This window comes from Aythya marila (genome assembly GCF_965140915.1).
Source record: "Aythya marila genome assembly, chromosome: 3".
In the NCBI taxonomy this organism is placed as follows: Eukaryota; Metazoa; Chordata; class Aves; order Anseriformes; family Anatidae; genus Aythya; species Aythya marila.
In genome coordinates this window covers 88,118,451-88,140,072 of record NC_139044.1, presented here as the reverse complement: position 1 = coordinate 88,140,072, position 21,622 = coordinate 88,118,451, and the positions used below count along the sequence as shown (strand labels likewise).

Genomic DNA, 21,622 nt, shown 5'->3' with positions numbered 1-21,622 from the left:
CAAGGAACTGGAATCCAGTGCAAACTATTTCTCAATGCACGATGTATGTCACAACCCTGCTTTAGTTCATGACGCAATTTTTAGCACATGCTGTTTCCACTCACATACTTCACACAACAGAACAGATTTGCCGCAGCCCCGGAACATCTTCAGAAAGTTACAAGTTCCTTACTTTTAAAGCAAAAATACCATTTCCATACATTAGAAGTTGAACTATACAAGTTTTATTATGAGCTATTGACCAGCATCTGAAGCAGCAGACAGTCTGGAGTTAGGAGGATTTGCTGCTTCTACAGATTTTATGGAGGAGAAAGTATCTTTGTGTATAACACCTCTGTAACTCAACACACCTAGCAAGTGTAGTCTGCCACCTGTTTAGAAAGCTTCCTCCTGTCAGAGAAGCACTGACGATGATGTGGCAAAGTACAGTCACCCATCTCCCAAGACACCAGACAGCAAGTGCCAGAAGTCCGAGGGACTTCCAAGCACCAGGTACAATTCTCCTACAAACATTTTAAGTCTATTTTAACTAAGACGAATGAGTACACTTAGCTACTGAAGCTGAGAGAAGAGAAGACCAAGCACTTCTGAACCAAGGCAAACCACGTGCACCTGAAGGTGAGTACCCAGACAGGAATATGTGAGCTTCAGACCCACAGTGCAAGCACCTTCATGAATACCAAACAGGCAGCTGGCGATGGAAAAAACACGTATAACCACACACAGAAGTGGTGCACATGCTTAGATCTGGGTCCAGCTGACACTACTGCAAGGAAGATATTTTCCATGCCTTTATTTTTCACTTCCAGCTTTTTTGCATCTATCCTAATGAGAACCAATTGCCCCTTCTTCCCCCCCCAGCACACTGCTGCTTGATGAACTGGGGGCTGAATCCATTTTAAACCGGCCATGTTGACAAAGGATACAGGTCGCTCTGAAGTGAGGCTGTCCTCAGAAGCAACAACTGCACGATGCCTCAGGCTAAAACAAGTTCAGTTCCAAACTTTAATTATTCAAACTCTGTGCTGCAACATTTACATTCTTCTTTTCTTAAAGCTCCCGGTTTCATTCCGTTTAGGTAAGATGTGGAAAACCTGCACAACTTCCTATCAAGGAGAAAAAATGCTTGGATCAGAAGACCTGCACGTTATTTTCAGTATGAGTTCACGGCTCCTTTACGATAAGATTCTCAACTCTGTACACATCAACAGGGAAGGAAGCACAACAGGAAAAAATAAGTCTTTAAGCTGGTATCTGCGATTGGTTCCTCCCATGAACGCAACATCCAACTTTCCAAGACCACATATAAATACATCTTTGTAAGAGAAACGAACAAAAGAACAAGGCTTCTTTACGGATTTCCTCGTAGAAGACATAAAATCCTTCCACGCAGATAGTTGCTATGGTGCAGACTTAAGGGGAAAAAAGAGGGGAGATCAGACTTCTTGTTTACAGGTTTCCAATATGCTCCACTTGATCCATCTTGAAATTGAAACCCTTCAGTCTTTGGGCTGTCAGGTGGTAGAGGACAAACCCAGTGTTTGCAACTTCACAGAGCTCCCCCATGTCCTGCATACATCCAGGGAAACGCACCCGTGGGGATCAGTCAGCAGACAGGAGGGACGAGAGAGCTACTAAATCCTGAGACTTACTCAAGGAAAAAGACTCATTCAGGGAATTAAATGCCAGATTATCTTTAAATACTGTCAGCACTTGACAACTATGTAACATTGCATTGACCTATTAAAAATATACTGTTGTGCAAATCCCAGTTCTCCTGAGATCTTCTTCAGTTTTCTACCCAGACAAGTACGCCTGGCTACTTAAAGAAGAACGAGAAAAAGACATTTAAGGTAGGATTCAACTCAAGACACCTAAACCATATAAAGCCATATAAACTTCTACTACAATCAAGGAAGCCTACAGAAAGATTAATCTCATCCTACAGCAGACACTTTGGACATTTATCACGTACCAAGACACAGGCGTCTGCTACCACTTTGAACACCCTGGGATGTCCCACCTCAATTCCAATAACTTCTTTTGTAATCCCTGCAGGTCCCAGGTTGTATCCATCAGCAGTTCCTACCAACAGTCCGGAGATCCTGCTTGGCACGAGGTGTCCTAAGCCCCTGAGGGATGCTCAGCTGAATTGCTGTCTAGACCTTACTGACTGTATTGCCTACATCTTCACCAGCTATGAAGAAAGCACAGAAACTTGGTGCAGGAGTAGAAAACCTATTTTCTGCATCACTCGTGAGTGGAATGAATCTCTTATTCTTTTGTCAATTGACAGCAAACAATCACTTACACAGTAGTCTACTCACTGGTGTTCGCTGTTGTTGTATCAGCTAAAATATTTCAATCCATTTTGGCCTTTGCAGTCATTTCTTTAGGGTCCAGTCATCTGAAGCAGCAGCCACATGTACTCGCTTGCCTAGATGCATAACCCACTTTGCCAAATGATCAGACTGTGACCTTTTGGCCAAAGTCTTCTATACAGCCTGCCTGCATCAATTTCCTCAATCAACTTTTCTTTAAAAAAAATAAATGCATAAAATAAATCAAATAAATAAATGCATAAAATAAATGCAAAAATAAGTACATAAAACCTCCTGATACGGCCTGGGTTAGTTTTCCTATTCAGTCAACGACCAGTTTGGTCCTCCCATATATTCTGCTTTGATTGAACACGCAGGGCAGTGAAGTTGTCACTGGATTATCCAGGACAACTCCAAGGTTTAGGTACTTAGCGATGCTGTCTTCCTAAATTAAGTACCAAGCTCCCTGCACAGACAGATGCCTTTAAAGACCTCCAGAGGGAGATGCTGTCTAATTTTTGGGACCTGAATCTTACACGTACAGCGTATTTGAAGAGCATCCATCTTACCCATCCTTACTGGACACACCAGCATCTTGCACCATCCTACTTTGTGATACAAAATTAAAAACTAAATAGAAGTAGAAAAAGGACCTACAAGAGATTTCAAGGTTCATGGCAGTTCTCCTGCTCTCTTTAGACAGCAATTTACTCATTTCCCCTCCCCGTCCCCACTTCTATTATTGATCGCCATCACCTATTACTCTTTCTTCACCTGCTTACTGTTGGAACAACGTGTAAAAATGCTATTTTCCATTCCCCTGAAGTTTCTTACCACCACAAATACCTAGGAAGCTTAAACAATGCCCCCAAACCATATGCCTTGTGCTGCTAGCATAGTGCTGAAACGGTAGCGTTTCATCTCTCTCCGTGCTATTAGCACTGCAGGAAATTTGAAGAAAAAAAAAATACATCGGATGCTATTAATACATACTTCTCTGCATTATTCTTTGGTTCTTCCATCTCCTGGGATGTTTCTAATAGGAGATCATCAATCTGCCAGCTGTTAACCCAGAATCCCTCCTGAGCGCATTCTGCCTACAGAAATCGGCTCGGATTTAAGCAGAACAACGACCGACTTCTGAACACCGGAGCAAGCGTTGTCCCACAGCTGTAAAGTTTACAAGCACACGTGGTTGTTCTTTCCCATTTATTTAACAAGCATGTGAATGATGCCACTGATGTAGCTATAACCCAGTTCTCACAGACGAGGGGTGGTGTACAAGGAAACCACCCTGCACGGCGCGCTCCTGCAGCTACACTCCTCGCACACAATGCACCCAGTAGTAGGAATATTTAAGGCCGTCACTAGGTTTCCATGGAGAGCGAGCTGAGATCTTGTCTGATTTCATTCCAAATCTACTGAAAACAGAGAAGAGCTTTTGCCAAGGCAATTCTGGCAAGCATTTCCAGCAGTATTCTGGCTTGCCAAATTGCATTTGGATTTCGCTGGACTTATTTACTTGTTCAGTAAGCTCGGAGAAGTAGAAACATTTGTTGCTGTAGAGAATCTGGCTTCCTTTGAAGATCTGGAACAACGCTTGAAGATGAATCAGAGACAGTTTGACTTAGGAATGTGATCTGTTAACCCCAGCTCATAGTTGTGTTGCATGTTGACGCACTAGAAGTAATCTATAGCTCAGCTACTTCAGCTTTGAGACCAGACAACTCCATGAACTCTCAAACAACACTTCTGATGTGCTATTTTTATATAGCCAAGTTTTACTCCTTTAAAAAAAAAAAAATCCTATCCAGCAGAAGCCATGCAATGACCTTGAAGATCCTCTTTAGGAATCATAGAGCACAACTGCATTTTGCAGGCCAGCATCCTTTGCTGGCTGCACGGACACGTATCCTAAAGGCCTGATTTTCGGACAACATTAGATATTCATCCTTTCAAAAAGATGAAGTTCCACTCCTTCAGGACACCTTTAGTTAAAGGCCAATCTCTTGAAAACACTGTCCCCACCCTCGCTCCCCACAGCGCTGGTCAATGCTCTATTTCCACCCTGTCACTCAGGCATGCAAGAATGCTTTTGATCAGATGCTTCAGAGGTACAGCGACGACATATTTCGCCTGGCAGGGTAATGCTCAACTGCTCAGCTCAAAACCCCGAGCAAAAAATATCAAAGCGTTTCCAAAGCGTGATTCACAGTGCCCATTTTCAATTTTATAGCCCTGTTTCACCCATGCTTGTCTGCTCCTTAATTTCAGCTCGCCTCCCCTCATTTTTAAGTTCTTGCTGAGCAAGACATTCCTTTTTCAGGCCTCCCACTGCTCCTCTACCTCCTAACATGACAGTACCTTGCAATCGACCAGCAGTCTTGCCTTCCCTTTTCCAATACAGAAGCTACACGCTAGGGCACAGCCACGGCCCAGCTATCCTCAAAGCATGTACAGTTGGAAAAAAAGTACTAAATAACACCCAGGCTGACACAGTGTTGTTCTTTCCTTCTAAATCCTCGCTGTTATAATGCAGTCACCCTTGAAGGGGAGCATTTCATGTAATTCTCTCTCCTGCCTTTAAAAAAGGCCTACAACAGCTCTTGAACCGATTATCCAGGAGGCACCTACACAGCGTTTTTCACAAACAAACAGAAAAATAAAGTATAATCGTAACCTAAATTTCTGATTTCTAGATGCTTGTGTATTTTGGTTGCATTCAAGATGAGTGCTACCAGCGTGCTTCCTAAGAGGCATACACAGGCTTCTATATGACATCTTCCCATCTTTACTGTACCTTTCCAATAGTTAGTGTACCTGCTTCTGGTCTTCTCTATCTTCTAACGAGTAACTCATCTTTCCCTACCCCACCCTGCAAGAAAAAAAAAATCACCATACCAAAACCACCAAAAAAATTAACACAAGAGATGGTTAAAAAACAAAACAAAACAAAACAAAACAAACAAAACCCAAAAAATACCCCAGTGTTTAGCTCTCTGCACCCTGGGGAAACATACTACACAATGATGATTCTCCACTGGCAGTCAGAGCTTTAAATCTGTTGAGCAATGTTTAATCCCACTGACGCTGGGTTTCTACACTTCTTACTATTTCAATTTTTTCCCTTGGGATTTTTGGGTTGACAAATCGCAATCTTGAAATCCATCATAAAGGCTAGTATTTACACGAGACTACTAATCTGCCTGCCTTATAAAGAAATAAAAGGACAACACAGGAGATGAGTCCCATTTCCCAGCATTTCACACTGATTTACTATACTTACATGACTTGGTCCCAGTCCTGCTTCAGTACTTCTTCCCAAAATACACATCAAGCTGACAGCCTATAAAACAGTCACACACTGCTTGCCCAGTACTGGCACAAACTAGGTTCAATCTGTAATCCCGAGTGCTCTTAATTTTACATTAGTGCTCCACAGAGTTTCTCATGTTACTCTTCTTTAACTCCTTGGTACACATTATTTGCATCTTCTAGTTTACGTCGTATTTTAATGGCTGTTACACATCCTCCTAGCTTGCTAAAGTGGAAAGAATGACACCAACATCAATCTGACTAAAATCTAGCATTTTAAGCATACACCTGATGAATCTATTGAGTATCTGTGTCTTTATGATTGTACCTGGTCACAGAGCACCAGCATTAAAGCTCCTTTTTTCCCCTAAGAAAATCTTACTTTCTCTAAGTGTCCGGCCGTCCTGCCTCCACCCATGCCTTTTTTTTTTTTCCCCTCTTTACTAATTTTATACGTTGCTTCATTATCTGCTCATTTATATTCATGGAATAACATCTGACAGTTATCTATTTAGGGATTTCTGGTGGCAGGAGGAAGGGAAAGAGTATTTTTAATAGCAGTTCCTGCCTCTCTTCTGAGCCATTTTGTCTTTGATATCTCCCTTGATTGCGGATTCTTCAGCAGCTAGTAAGATTTTCATAAGCTGTTCCAAAGCGCTCCGCTTTTTCCTGTTCACATTTCATCTCTCACCTCGTGTGGTTCAAAAGTTTTTTACCTTTTGAATATCCTCCTTCAAGAGGAAAAGATTGTATTCATCTAACCCCATACGGACTTCTAAGCCAAGGTACCCACATCCGAGCTAGTTATCCTAGACTGATTTTAAAGATAAAGGAGAAGAATAAGCATGGCAACTGGGGACAATTCAACCCCTTCCTAAATATATATCTAGAATTAATCATAAATTGCCACATGAAAGGGCATCTCCTTCTCGGTTAAGGCAAGCCTCAAGTGGTGCAGCTCAGCCATGTTCAACTCCAGCACAGCTGTAGGAAGCTCAGCAGCACGAGCCCTTTTCACAACTATTTCCTAGCAGCTTTCATAAACAATCAGACTCTCACAGGACATTCAAAAGTTAGGGTAACAACACAAACACACCGTGGGACAGAGAAGCTGCATTTGCAGCGTTTTTCATGTTAAGTCAACAGCATGTTTATATTCAGAATGTTTCATTCCTGTTTGTATAGGAGCTTAAGTGCTCAGAAAATAAGAAAGCTACCATTTTTGATGTCCTTTGCCAATCCTCAGATACCTGTACTTATGTGACCTGCCAGATGGCTGCAATACCATTCTGAGGGTCACCTTTGCTCAAAAAGCCACAGATCTGCAGTGTCACAGTGCTGGGCCTGACATAACAAGGCCTGCAGAACACACACAGCCATTGCATGTGAGTCTGGCCTGTTCCTGGGAAATATTTGGGATGCTGCTGCTGTGTGTGTGAAGCAGCTCTAAGAGCTAGAGAAGGTTTAACGTGGTTTATCAGGCAGCACTTTGTGCCAGCCTTGCAGAGCAAGTGGAGTTACCTTGTATTTTTCTCCCTGCTGCTCCAAGCTGGGGGAGCACGAGGCTCTTGTGCTGTAAGACCAGGACCAGAGCTGGATTTGTGAGCTCACACAGGAGCTGGCATTTATGCTACCTGCATTATCCTTCCCCAAATAGGGCTGGCTGTACCTTTGTGATCCATCTTCCTTCCCTTGCATTACCCACAAGTAGTAATTACTGGCTGCAGTGTCTCAAGGGACATCACTATTTGTAAGAAAAAAAAAGAAAAAAAAAAGACTCAACCCCCTCCCATAACATATAATTTCAAGGAGATAGTAAGTGCTGTTACAAATATGCCTTATGTAGGCTTGCAGCTATTTCACTGCTGTTTAGTTTAAGCTTTTAAAAACTACTCCATATGTTTTGAAAACATTTCAGGATGTTGATGATGAGCACTTATAGCTATAGCATTAATCACCGCTATGAATCGCAGAGTCGCACCAGAGATGCAGAAAGGCTTTAAGAGTACATAGCTTGCCACAATCCACACTGAGGGACTTCATGGTTCATTCCAGCCTCTCTATATTAAATTGATGGCATGCTAATAAGAGCCTTGCTCTAAAAGAACAGTAGCATTTGTTCTTAGTGTAAACAGACTGGATATTCTGCTTTTTCATTTTTTTAAATGAATAATTTTCAAGAGTTTCAGATGAGCATCTATTCCAAGGGATAACGTCATGCAGAAGAACAGCTAGAGTGCTTGGAACTAATTGCATTAAGAAACTCTAGAACACAGGGCTGATTACTCTGCTTAGCACAGAGCTCTGCTTTCCATCTAAGCAACTGATGGAAAGAGAACTGAGCTGTCTGCACAGCCCCCTTTGCCTCCGTCTTCCCCTCTTTCTCAAGTCATATCATGTTATCTCTGGAGTTGCTGGTGTGTGCATGCCTGCACACATGGACATAAATAAAAGAAGTCAGAGTATACCAGCCTTGTATTTCAGAATTCCTTAATACAAATTAGTTTTGATCATATATATGTATGTATAAAAATACATAAAGGAACATAAATGATAAGCACGTTCCTCTACTGAATGGCAAAAACATTTATTGAGGGTAAAGAAGTATATTCATCATCCCGCACAGGATAAAGCAGGCAGCTTCCTCAGAAATGGCAGCACACGTCAGAAACACAGTGATCAACTCAGCAAAATCAACAATGCAATATGAAAACACTAATCCTACCTTCTGTGTACTTTGAGAGTGATGAGGGCAAGAAAAAACAGTAATATAAAAATTCCTGTAAGAAGATATCTAAGCCTGTAGCTTATAGATGAGCGCACAAACTATTCCCAAGGCTTTTACTACAAAAAAAAAAAAAAAAGTAGTTAGAAAGGTGTTGACTGATTAACCTTTTATTGTGAAATTGAGCAGAAAAGTTTGAAAATTGGTAGAAAATTTTCAAGCCAATAATGGAGAACAGCATTACAGGACAATTGTATGTGGGAGTTAATAAATATATAGGCTGTGACAGCCTTGAAGACAAAAAAAAAAAAAAGCAGCTTAAGTTGTATTTAATGAATAAAGGTGAATCTGCTAAGGAAGGCAAAGAGATGAGTGAAGTGGTCAAAGCAAAGTAAGAAAAGATCTGAGAGCAAGCCCTTATAGAAGGCAAGAATAAAACCAGGAGGGCAATGAAGAGCACAGGCAGGCACTGACAGACCAGCTATTGAGTGAAGTACACCTGGATGCCCAGAAGAGATGGCAAAAAGCTCTGAGCACTTCAAGACTTCTTCCCTTCAATACTCTTGCCTTGCTCGGCAGAAGCTCTGGAGCTCATTTGCTTTGCTCTGCATTATCAGAGGAGGCATGTATTAAATCAAAGGGCACACAAAGCTGGGGGGGGAGTGGGGAGGGTGTGTGCAGATATGAAAATCTTCAGGAGTAACACAAGACAAAGTTACTGAAAACGTCTCCAGTCTACTCACAAGAAAAAACAAGTGCCAGGGACAGGAAGGTTGAAATGGAGCAAAAATCTGGTTATCCATATTAAATCAAGAGAAGTATTGTGAAATAAAATAAGGTACATTTACATCCACAGCTAAAAGGATGCCTCGAGCCATCACCTGGAAAAATGCTACGCCACCGCGCGGCACGTGGCCTCCTGCTCATATCCTTTGTTCATTTATTTGTTTCATAATAACTGCTTGAAGTTTTTTTTGGGGAAAAAAAAAAAAAAAACTTTATGCAGACCATTCTGTTATTGCATATCAGTACAAAAAAAAAAAAAAAAAAAAAAAAGGAATGATTTCATGCATCTTGGTCTGTAAATTACTGTTTAAGGGGAAAAAAAAGTTATATGCCCTATTCATCTGAAGAAGCTCCTCCCTTCCAATGCAGATTTCTTGCAGAGCGACATGATTTGTTCATCTTGTCTCACAGGATTTTTAAACAAAAAAAAGCACGTTGAGCACAAACGTATAATGCCTATTTCACATATCAGTAATGAAGAAAACTCCCTAAGAAGTGGGGCTATCAAACGCTGTCATTTTTCAGGCAAAGAGTCCAGGCGCATATCTGAACAATTTAAGGTTTCAAATGTGGCTTGAGTAGGAACAGCAGCTCAGCCCTGAAAGCCTTCCATTCACATCAGCAACTGTATTCCCTTCATAACAAGTGCATATGTAGGCAGATGGATTGTGCCTTTTCCAACAGCTGCCCTGTCATTTTCAAGATGATTTCCATAAACAGTATGTATGGGTAAGGAGCATTTTTCAGCTTTCCCACTCTCCCTCCTTCCTCACCGGCAGACAGGACTTCTGAAGAGTCAAAACCAGAAGCATTCAGGCAAGAGCCGCTCTTGGTTTTTACACAGGTTTGGGTAAGGAAATGGCTTTTTTAAGAATAAATCCATTAATTGAATAATGGGGTGGAGAGGGCTTGACTGCACCTACCCAGATCTGGAAGGCAGGGCCTGAAAGCAAGTGCCTGGCTTCCAAGTGCATAAATAGTGACCTCAACCAGCACAGGGTGCGACATCGTGAGCAGCACTGAGGGTAACACAAAACTGCCTCCTCTGCAGACGGAAAATTAAGGACCGACCACCACACCAGCGTTTTTCTCGAGTTGAATCCTAGCAGGCTTTAAGAAGCAGCTGCCAGAGGAGCGGGCTACTTGTCTGAAGCTGTTTTTCTGGAAGAAAACTCCTCACGTGCAGGCAGCGAGATGAGAGGCTGAAGGAATCGGTCCCAACATACTGTTAGGTTTCCAAAGAGGAAACGCGCTGAACTTTGAGACAGCACGTAATTCAGGAAGCAGGGTAATAGAATGGGTATTGAAGGAATTTCCTGCCAAAGCACAAATATTATCAATATGCAAATCTTCACAGGAGGTACTTAATGCTTTTGATATTAAATACTCTGCCTATGCAAGTTCTCTCCTCTTGCTCAATCCTCTTCTCCAAATATATAGGGAAGCTTTCCAGCTGAAGGGACTATGTTAAGAATCCTCTGCCTAGATAGTGTTTCGCAAGTGCATCCAACTGCCGTGAGTTTCATTACAAGGTCACTTAGGAAATTCTACAGGTTGTCAAAAAAAGCTACTTTTAGGGCTAGGAAAGGTTGCAAAACGACACACCTAAAAACTTGGTATTTGTTGGACTATACCTCATCTGCTGTCCTGTTTCGTCAACAGAAACACCCATTCCTGTCACTCACAAATATAACCTGACCGTTCTCAGTGATTCCCATTTCTCCCTTGTCATTGACACTTAAATTTCATTGAAACCTTTGTAAATCTACCCTTGGGTCCCGTTTCCTCCTCAGTCAAGTACCCCGTCACTTTTGTGCCAATACTCACAGAAGGTTCTCGCTACTACTACAACAAATGTAATCCCCATTTTTGACACCTGCCTTGGCCCCTGATCTCAGTGTGTTACTAAGATAGGAATATTTATAAGTCAAATGTTGTGTTGATATGGACTCTTCTTCCTCTCGCTACAGGTCTTTCAGGGTTTCTTAGATTTTTATGAAAAGGCTTCTGGAAACCTCTGCCTGTGTAACCTGTTCCCTCTGCTGTACTTAAAGGGAAAAAACTTCATGTGTCTGTCCTAACTTCACTTTCATGTACCATCCTACCTAACTGTGTTCTTTCAGGATATTTCTATATGTAGCTAGAAAAAGAACTAGCTAAGACAACATCTCCTCTGTCTTCCTCCATTTTTATGAAGTTAACAACTCAGAGCCACCTGGCCACAGAGAGCTATTCCCTATAAGCAGGACATAAGTCCTTCCCTGGTTTCCACTCTTCCCATTTGTCCCCTGCCCACATTATCTGGTTTCCACTTTGGTAACTGGCCTTTAGATTGTAATCCCTTGTCAGGAGAGTTTCAACATTACCACGGATGGCAAAGCGTGCAAGATTATGTCCACTGCTATCCCTAGCAGGAGTCATCAAGCACTGCTGAAGTGCAATGTAACCCAAATCCATGGCAAAAAGCAGCTTGCAAAGCACGGATGAATGAAGTTCCCTCAAACACAGAATGTTCTCGACCTTGCAGACAGACAGAGCTTTAGGCAGACACATCAAAGTGTTTTATGGGAGTCCGGAGAGGACAAGAGCTCCTTTAAAAAAAATAAAAATCAGAAACTTCAGAGTCTTCGGTTATCTGTATCTTGTGAAATTCAAGGGACGTGTTAATGCCCCCTTGTATTTTTGTATGCACAGGCACACGTATTTGAAAAAGAAGGATGCTGAGGACAAGAAAAAACAAGTTAGCAGCAAAACTCTCTTTACCAAAGGTGTAGGTATTTAACATACATACCAGCCAGATGCCTATCTTCTCTCAGGAGCGAATACACAAGAGCTTTCGGTATCAGCCTGCATCAGTTACGTGCTACAACCTCGCTGCTCTTTTTGTGGTACAGCAGCGGTCGCTGTTAGGCCGGAGGTGGCCTAGCACCTTCCCAGCCCCACAAACTCTCCTCTCCAGCTAAAGTCCCGGGGTCACGTTTAAGTTCTGGGCTCCACCCAGACGTGAAACTAATTGGCAGGAGCGGAGTCTTCAGATCGTCTCGACTGACTCCTAGAAATGTATGAACCAGCCTTCGGCGCTTCCTCCTCTTTTGTGAGAGGGGAGAGGCGAGGAGAATGAGCGGAAAAGGGAGAAGGGGGAGAACTGCTGGGACTGCAGACAACCGAGACGCTGCAGCACATGCCAGACAAGAGCCCGATCAAACAAAACCTCCCTGACCTCCCCCTCGCTTCGCAGGGTTGGCCTCTTCCAGGAAAAAAAAAAACAAAACAAAACAAAACATTTTTTATCATTTTTTCCATGGTTGCTATAATTGGCCTTATTTCTAGTTTCCAAAAGCCCTGTAAGTGATTGCTTCCTACAGGGCTTAGGATTTCAAATGCTAAGTGAACTATTAGGGGGATGCTGCTTGCACGCACTGATCCGGTAACCTCGGAGCTCCAGCGGAGCCTAGAAAACGAGCCAAGCAACACGTACAGCCAAGCAAGCCGCATGGCAACTCACTTCCGAAAACTTACAACTCAGCTTGTCGGTAAAAATACAGCCTGAGTTATCCCCGTTTTACTTTCTATTCATTTCCTAGCTCCTCACAGCTCCTACGAAAAACGGGATGGCTTCTAGAGATTCAGAGACACCAGCAGAAAGATTAAGCCATACACAGAAAAGTTTGGCCTAAATTCATATGTCTGTGATAAACCAAATAGAATAGAAGTTTTAAACAGACAACTATGCTTTAGGTGTCAAACATTTCTTGACGTCTGTGGCAGTTGGCAGCTGCAAACATCCGACTGAAAGCCCCATCTGCTGCTTCACAGCTTCCAGTCGAGGATGTTTACAGTCGCTCACTGTCAACAGCAATACACATTCCTCAGCTGTTTACTTTATATTATGAACATGCAGAGGCCTCCGAGCAGGTTAGTTAAGACTGCTACAACTTCTGTGGCTGTGTTGCTACCCGCAGACGCGCACAGGGCTGTTTTCCTAAGTATTTACTAACAAAACAAAGACAAGGCCGACTTCCAGAGAAACGCTTTCAAGGCATATTTACTGTTCGAGCGCGACATTCAGAGCATTACGCTGCCTATTTTACATCTGGGAAGGATTGCAATAAGGGCAGATGACAAAAAAGCAACTTGCTTCCATTGTTGTGTTTGTTTTGTTCTCCACGGCACGAGAGCAGTCCTGTCACGCTTGTTACAGAAGCAGCATCACCACGCAGCCAAGCAAGCTAACTTACCAGCTGAAGGACTGAAGGGACCGGCCGACACCAAAATAGCCCCAAACTCATCCCGAGAATATTTCACCGCACCACTTGGGATGGCTTTCTGCCCCGCAGCGAAGTGGATGCGAGGGAATTGTGTGGTATTAGAAGTGAATTTATGCAGCACTTGCTTCCACATAAAATCGTGGAAAAAGAAAATTAAAAAAAAACACAAAACAACCCAGAGGGGATTGTGGGGAAGAGGGAGGAAGTCGTGCAGCAAGCCCTGCAAGGGCTCCAATAAAGTTCAAACATGTTGGAGAAATGCTACAAACCATCTGAGGTAAGCAGGCGCTGCCACACCTCACGTGCTCCCCGACCGGCATCGCTTCCCGAATGAAAGCCGAAAGGGTTTGGCACAGCCATGCCCCGGTTGTACAGCTCTGCTGTTTGTTTTTCGTTCTGTCTCCAGTTTCCTTATTAAGTTAATGATGGATAAAATTAAAGATTAATCACCCAACTATTTTTCTGAAGTCATACGAAACCGCAGCGTGCAAGCGGAGCGATGATATCGCTCTAATTAGGAGGTGTTTTGCCTTGAAACTTTCTCGCCCCCCAATGAAATTACTGCTCCATAAACCAAGCAGGTTATGAACAGACCGCAGTTGTTTGCCACGCAGAAGCCTGTGGCGTATTTACGCAGAGTGATAAGTGTGAAGGATCTCTATAAATCACTCTCAAAACTCAGGGTTGTATTTTTTTTGTGCTAAGGTTAAGAAAATTAATCTTGTAGGCAGCAGGTGAAAACAAGCCGCATTACGTCGGGGCCTTCCCCTTTATTCAGGACCAAACTTTGAGCTATTAAAGCTTCCTAGGGAACCACGTTTTCTCAATGGGTCAAGTCACTAAGGAAACAAAGCAAACTTTATCAGTGCTGCACAACTCTACATTCCAGGAATTCCTAGCACTTGGCATCCATATACCACGCCGGAGCCACGAGATCGACTCTCCCTCTACTTTGCAGAGCCACCACGGAAAGCTATGAAACTCTCAGCGAGGTGCCCAGCTTCACGGGGCTGCCAAAATGAGGAGGGCCTTCCAGCCCGCTGGGAGGTCTACCAAAGGGCGTGGGGGGAAGGAAGCGCGCTTCCTGGAATGATACTTCTGAAAAGGGGGGGGAAAAAATTAAGAGACAAAAGAGTTCCTCTCCCGGCAAGTTCCATCAAGTCATCACAAGTCGGCTGAGAAAAATATGAAATCACCCTGCGAGACAATCTACACGGGTTGAAAAAACAAACCAAAAAAAAGTCCCTGGGTGCAAGTCACCGATCGCAGAATGGGAAGATTTGAGCTTAATTACAGCTGGTCACAAAACGGAGATCAGCCTAATTGTAGAGATTGGCCTAATATCTACAACTTAAAAGTGGGTGGGGGAGAAAGGGGAGTAGAGAGACTACAAAATCCTACTACTTTGAGTTAATTAGATGAAGGACACGATGTCAGCAACAATGTGCAATGTCACTCCATGTATGGCTTCCTCCCGGCTTTTAAAAGACATCAAACAGCCTATATCTGTATGAAAGCCAAGGCAAGGTCACTCTAAGGCAAGGTCACTCTAAAACTGAGGCATTTTATCACACAGTATGGACCATTAGGCAAGAGAATGCCATCCGCTATCTTTAGAACAGCATTTTTTAATTTATACCTTTCTTGCATGGTAAGAACACACACGTATTCTTGCAGAAGTGTCCAACACTCAAATATCAATTAACAGGCTTTGATATATACTAATCCTGATCAAGTTTTCAACAAATACAAGTTAAATAACAGAAAGCAACTTTCCAATAGGCTGGCACATTTGTCAATGTCTTCATGAATTTACACTTCAATTCATAGAAGAAGAAAGGTGCAAACTGGTGGAGTTTAAGAATTAAAAAAAAAAAAAAAGAAATCCACCTGTTTTTCTCTCAACTCTCATGAAATATCCAACCAAGCAAGGTGAAACGAATTAATGGTGAAAGAGACAGAAAAAAGAAAAAAAAAAAAAAAAAAACAGAAAAAAGTGCCAAGCAAAACAAGACTTTCCAAGCACTGTCAGAATTCAAAACCAGCGCCTTTATTTTCTATCACCTTCCACACAGATGAAGTGATTTTCAAACTCAGATGGGTAAATTAGTTTTTAATCATATCTGAATAACACTGAAATCCCAACAGGCAAAAATGCAAATTGAAAGCTGCGTAAAGCGTGAAAAATCTTGATTTACAAACAATTGTTTTCTTAACTTGTTTTGTAACATACACTTTCAAATTTGCCTGTCAAAACCCTCAGTTAAGATCATCATTAAATATGGGGGGAAAAAAAAAAAAATCATTCTCCTCTTCCTGTCGCTGACAGCACAGGAAGATTAAGCACATATTACTTATATGAACTCAAGTTCACAGCTGTTATGATACAGCATGAGTATCTCCAACTGTTGCTGATGAATCTACTCCTTCCAACTGCATTTGAGCTCCCTGTGAAATGCCAAAAGAAGCAGGCTCCCCTTGCACTCAGCAATGAGACAGCAGCAGTTGCAGACAAGCAGTCGAAATTATGCCCCAAATGAGACACAGAACATCCAAACGTTTGGAAAAGAGATGTCAAAACCGGAGTTTGGTAGACGTATGAACAAACATAGTGCATCTCCACAGATGCACTTCCTCAGCATCTCCTCATTTTCAGCATTTAATCCAGCTCATCTAGGTGCATGAACACGACTGGGCATTACACTTCTTGGAAAAACGCGCATCTCAGTAGAAGTATGTCAGGAGAAGGAACAAGAACTTACTTCTTGGACTCCAACTGATCCTGCTTCTGTTCCCCTGATACCCACAGATCCGGGGAGAACCACATTCTTCGGCTGCTGAAGGCTGCTCCTCAAATTTCCAGGAATCTGCATCACGCACATTAAGAGAAGTTATTGTAATTCCGCCAGTTCAGTAGTTCAGATCACAGAGTTCTCATTATTGAGACTGTCTGCAAGAAGTCAGATAGCTTTTAACAACCATTATTAAAACCACGTCCTTTTCAGGTGTAGTCATTTAAAACCTAGATTGTGTTCAAAGTGACGCATTACTCTTGAGTGCAGCTGTCTGTCAATTAGAGGAGATAAAGGTTAACTGCCTAGGTAGCGTAAGGATTCGGGAACTATACAGAAGAAGTTAAATTTCTCACCAGGGAGAGGCATAATAACTTCTCTATTTATTATTTCAAGAAATACACAGATAATATAGCCAACACCAACCACGCAATAAATCTGAGACTGAGCATCACTTCAGAGAAGCAAAATCCCCAGACTCTCCTAGTTAAGTTGTTAACACGGGGAAAGAATTAATTCACTTGGTCATTTCTGGAGGAAAAGGGACATAGAGAATCCCTTTGCAGACAGATGGATGAACACAAGACAGAACCAGATTATCAGGAGAATAACAAAGAGAAAGAATCAGAAGAGCACAGAATACAATACGGGGTACTAAAACAAATGAGTCTGTAGAAGGAAAAGGATACACACCTGACAGCTCTGAAATCTCAGTTACAAACATACAACGAACGTAAAGAACTGCAGTAAGTAGGGCTTGTTAACTGAAATGCGTATCATCAAAATCCTGCATTTATCGATTTGTGCCCCTTAGGCCTTTTGAAGGCACTCGAACCAGTTTTGTAGGTGGCCACATTAAATGAGCGTTCATAAATCCGCTTTGTCAATCAACCGGTTCCAGCAAGGAGTGAAGATGAAGCGGGAATATCAGCAACATTTATGTGTTGCTCCAAGATCTACGCTTCAGTGTCACCAGGGCATCGCTGTGACACCCCCAGACCTTAAGCACCGAGGTGCCAACGGGTAGAAGGGAAGGTGGAACAGGCTCACCTTCCCCTTCACCCCACCGGGCAGAAGCGAACAACTCCCAGGTTGCTCAGAGCATTAATCCACGTGCCGACAGAGAAGAGCGAGGTTACGGGGCCACAGCAGAGTAGGTGGCCCGCTGAAGCTATGCTAAGGCTGTGTCTCTGTATCAGTTTCAGTGAGGAGCACTAAGCTCGTGGTTTTCTATTTCAGAGGAATGCTACGCAGATATACAAAAAGCAGCGTGCTGGGCCACCAGGAGAATAAAGAGCACGAATTAGACAAGGAAACAGCCCCCAGCGGCAGTAACTCCTTCAGGTGAGCATTAGGGAGAGGCACTACCCAACAGCCTGCAACGTTTCCCAAGTTTAGCAAGCGCCTTTCACTGAGATTTAACAGGGCAGCTGTAACGCAGCTTGTTCAGCCTCGCTGTCCCTATTCAAAGGAAAGGCCAGATGGCTGTGCAAGGGAGGTCCTGCAGAAGGCAAGGAACTCTTGCAGAAGTAGCAAGTCCTGCAGGGGACACCCTGTAGGAGCAAGGGGTCCCGTCAGAGAACCCCTCTTTTGGGGTGAATATACATTCGGGCCAACCAGAACAACCTTCAGACACAAAACTCTGCCCCAGCATCCCCCAAAACTTTTAAAACGAATATGAACAGGACAGAAGAGCAGGGAAGGCCTCTGTTCTCCTCTCCTCGCTACTGCTCTTGTACAGAGCTCGCACACAGCCAGGACATAAAGACTCCCAGCATAATTAGCACAATCATAACGTTTGCCCTTCATCTCCAGCACATCAAAATGAATACATCCTCTGCCCGCCAGGCTATTTTTACTCCATGTGCTACATAGTGAGCTGCACAAGCCCCACACTGCAGAAGAGCCTGCAAGGCTTCAGCTTACACATTTTTTTTTTAACCTATGAAGTTGTGCAATGCTCTGACTGCTCTCCTCCTCCTGAAGGTACCTGAACATTACCAAAAATCTGTACTAGATGCAAGAGAACTTCTGGATAGTAAATTAAGCAACACATACACTAAAAACATGCAGAAAGGAACCTTGTCAACATCACCACGTGCTACAGTAATTTAGAAAATGATTATTCATAGCACCATGCAAGTAAAACAAAAATAACATTTAAGGAACAAAATTAGAGTTTATGCGCAGCAAAGACATTAAACCTTTGCAGATCAGGTGCAACAAACCTACTCAAAACCTACTTCATTTGTTTTCAACAGCTTCCCCTGGGTATGTACAAGCACGAGGGAACATAATGAGGCTGAGCATCACCTTCAAGGCAGTGAAACACTTGTTCCCACAGCTGGTAATTAAATTCTCCAACCTATTGGACAATAAGCTGGGGTCACGCTGGCAGGGTCACAAACCTGAAATTCTGTTACCGTCACACTCCCAGACTCCTCTCAAACCTGTGCTCTCCTCAGTGTGAGAAGTCTTTTCTTCCCAGCTTTCCACAAGCAGGAGACAAACCAGACTAACATGCACGTTGAAGAAAATGCCCACCAAGTTAAGACGACAAGCAATTCAGCCACACCAAGAGACGAGAGGGCACTAGGCTGACCACTTAAGGCTGTGGACAGGGTTTACAGCACAAACGTCCTAGTTAAGGGCCTGTGCAAGGAGCAAACTGCTCAGGGAAACACCCCACAAAAATCAGCACTGCCACGCAGACTAGGAAGGAAGGAAAAAGCAAGGTGACCCCCAGCTTGGAAGGAATGGGGTGGGCAGGAAGAGGGCACACAGAGAAGAAACACCACCACCAGCTTGAGGCACTGAGAGCTTGAACCCTTCCCTCTGCCCCTCTCCAAAACTTCCAGGCCAAATCACAAACTACTACTCCAAATGTTAGCCCTACACAGCCTTCCACAGATGCAAACAAGCGGTTAAGCTGTGTCTCGCTTTTTTATCAGCAGAAATAATTGCCTACAAGTCATAGAAATAGACACGGAAAAGCGGTCAGGAGGACACCTACAAAAAGCTTTCTTAACCAGAAACTTTTCTGATGTTTGTTAGCGCAGAAAATCCCCAGTGAATAAATATAGCTTTGTTGTCAGCTAAAAATCAGAGCTATTAGAAGAGATCTTGGCAGCTCCAAGAAAAGGTCTGTCGCTTAGACTCTGAGAAAGTTTATAATCAACTTTCCACAAAAGCTTTAATTTCGCATGCGTGTCATTGAAGGAAAACACTGAGGCAAGAACAGACTTTTTTTTTTTTTTTCCTTCCAAATGTATTAATAACTAATCCCCTCCGGATTATGCAAAGCATGTCACATTAGGATGGCTTGGGCTCACCTTGACCAGCAAGTATGTTAAAATGCAACTAAACCCGCCTACACTGGCACTCGAACTCGTGCTTCTTTTACATTTCAAATGCTACAGGGGAAAGGCATCTCTTGGACTAACGCTGATCAAGGCCACACAACGGAATTGTTTTGCATGATATGAAGTGTTAGAGGCAAAAAACAGTATTAGAAAAAAGCGTAAAAACTTATTTTCTACACACCTGAAAACAAGAGGATGGGGAACTCGTCTTTGCCCATTATCTCCGCGCCACGTGCGTGGCATGGCAGGTGCTGCTGTTACCAAAGGTACATTCGTGCACTCCAAGTCCTTGGCGCGGGGGGGTCACGTGCGAGGCGCTGGATGAACGAGCAGGAGCCGAGCAGGAGCTCTTCCCGTTGCTGTTCATTTATGGCCCGCCGTTACATTCCTTTCGTGCAATGCCATAATCTCCAGTGAATGACTTCACGTTACCCTCCTCGGAGTAATCTAGGAATGCAGATAAAAAGAACATCAACCTCACCTCCAGGAGACTCTCCCTCTTAACCCTCAAGGGTTTAGGTGCCTGATAGAGTTTTAGATAGGAGCAAAGCTTCAAACGTGCCTGCTTGGCTGCCGCGTAACCCTGTAGGTGCCCGCTGCCCTCGGAGCACACAGCCTGCTGCCAGCGGGTGCGTGCAGCAGCGCCGAAGCCCTCACAACATCTGCCAGAAACGCCCAACCCGTGCCCAAATCTCCTGCCACTCCTCAGCTGCCGAAACGCAGAAACGTGCTGCTGCAAAGCGCGGCTCCCAGCTCTGGCCTTCACCCCAGCAGTAAAACCAGGAGGTTGGGAACGGGCTGGTTGCACCAGAAAGGTTTCTGCACGACACAAACACCAGGACAAGGAGCACCAGGGTGAGACTCCCCCTCCAGGGGCTGCCTTCGGCCATGAACCAGCTCCTGGTGTTTCAGTGTCCCAGCCAAACACATCCTCGTGGCGACCCCAAGCCCTGTCCCATCTGCCAAGGACTCGCGTGCTCAAGGCCTGAAGCTACCTCAGGTCCTTCACCGCCTCCTCCCGTCAGCTCCATGCAGTCAGCCGGGCTGTTTATTTTCACTCAGCTTTCCACAGATTCACCAAAACTCACCACGTGTGTCACCTGCATCTATCGGCCTGCAGTAAACAGCACTCGACAGCAAGAAGCAGGTCCCCTGCTGCCCCCGGGCCTGGCAGCTCCCCGCCACATCCATCCAGCACCAGGGCTGGGATTAGGATCGGGATTGAGATTAGGACTCCAGCCACCAGTGAAATGGCTTTGGGAACCACAGGAGGAGTGCTGTTGGGCCCCAAATTTGATGGTAAAGTTAATAATGAAGAGCAAGAGCTAGCAATTTGTTTTCAATCATACCAGCAAAGAGCTAGTGCCCTGTTAGGAACCGTAGAAACTGCGTTACATTTAACTATTTTTTAGTCTTTTCCTCACTTTCTATGAAGAACAAGAAGTTCAGCACAAGGGGTCTCAAAACATGAAAAACACCGCTGGTGATATTAAGGTCTGTGAGGAATCTACCCTTCAGAAAGCACACACAACAAAATTAACCTTGACTCAAGTCGATCCCACACATCATGCTCCAGTTTTTGGTGTGTCCAAGTCCCGGTTAGAACAACGTTAGGGACGTCAGGCACAAAGCAGGTGCTACGCACATTAACCCATTTACTACCTTTGACTCTGAGAGGCAAGGTGGTTTGGTTTTGCTGGTTTTGGTTGGCTTTCCTGTTTTTGTTGTTTTTTTTGGGGGGGTGTAATTTTGGGCAGGGGGCTGTTACCCTCAGCAATCGACCCTTTCAAACTTCAGCCTCCACAGCAAAGTAGCTGGAGCTGAGTGGGGGCAGGCAGCGAAAAGAAGCGCGAGCCATTGTGTTTGGCCTCGCGGTAGGCACCGAAGTAACCTTCAAGGTTACCTTGCCCTATTTGAGGCCTCAGGAAGGAGAAAAACAGCGTTTCGGTCATGGAATTTCTTGTCTAACTGCAGGCCCCACCCTTCACAACAACTACTGACAGGAAAGCATTTTGATTCAAAACTCCGCGAGCAGCATCCAGCCAGAGGCGAA

The 21,622-nt window shown here is 43.8% G+C and overlaps 1 long non-coding RNA gene across 11 annotated transcripts in view; it reads right to left on the bottom strand.

Moving 5' to 3' along the window:
- Positions 1–21,622, bottom strand: part of LOC309876665 — a 65,655-nt gene that overhangs the window by 42,615 nt on the left and 1,418 nt on the right. For all 11 annotated transcript variants that reach the window (XR_014317224.1, XR_014317225.1, XR_014317226.1 and 8 more), the window contains exons 2-3: positions 19,751–20,016; positions 16,178–16,282 (exon numbers count right to left, since the gene is read on the bottom strand). This is a non-coding gene — a long non-coding RNA (uncharacterized lncRNA). The remainder of the gene's footprint in view (positions 1–16,177; positions 16,283–19,750; positions 20,017–21,622) is intronic.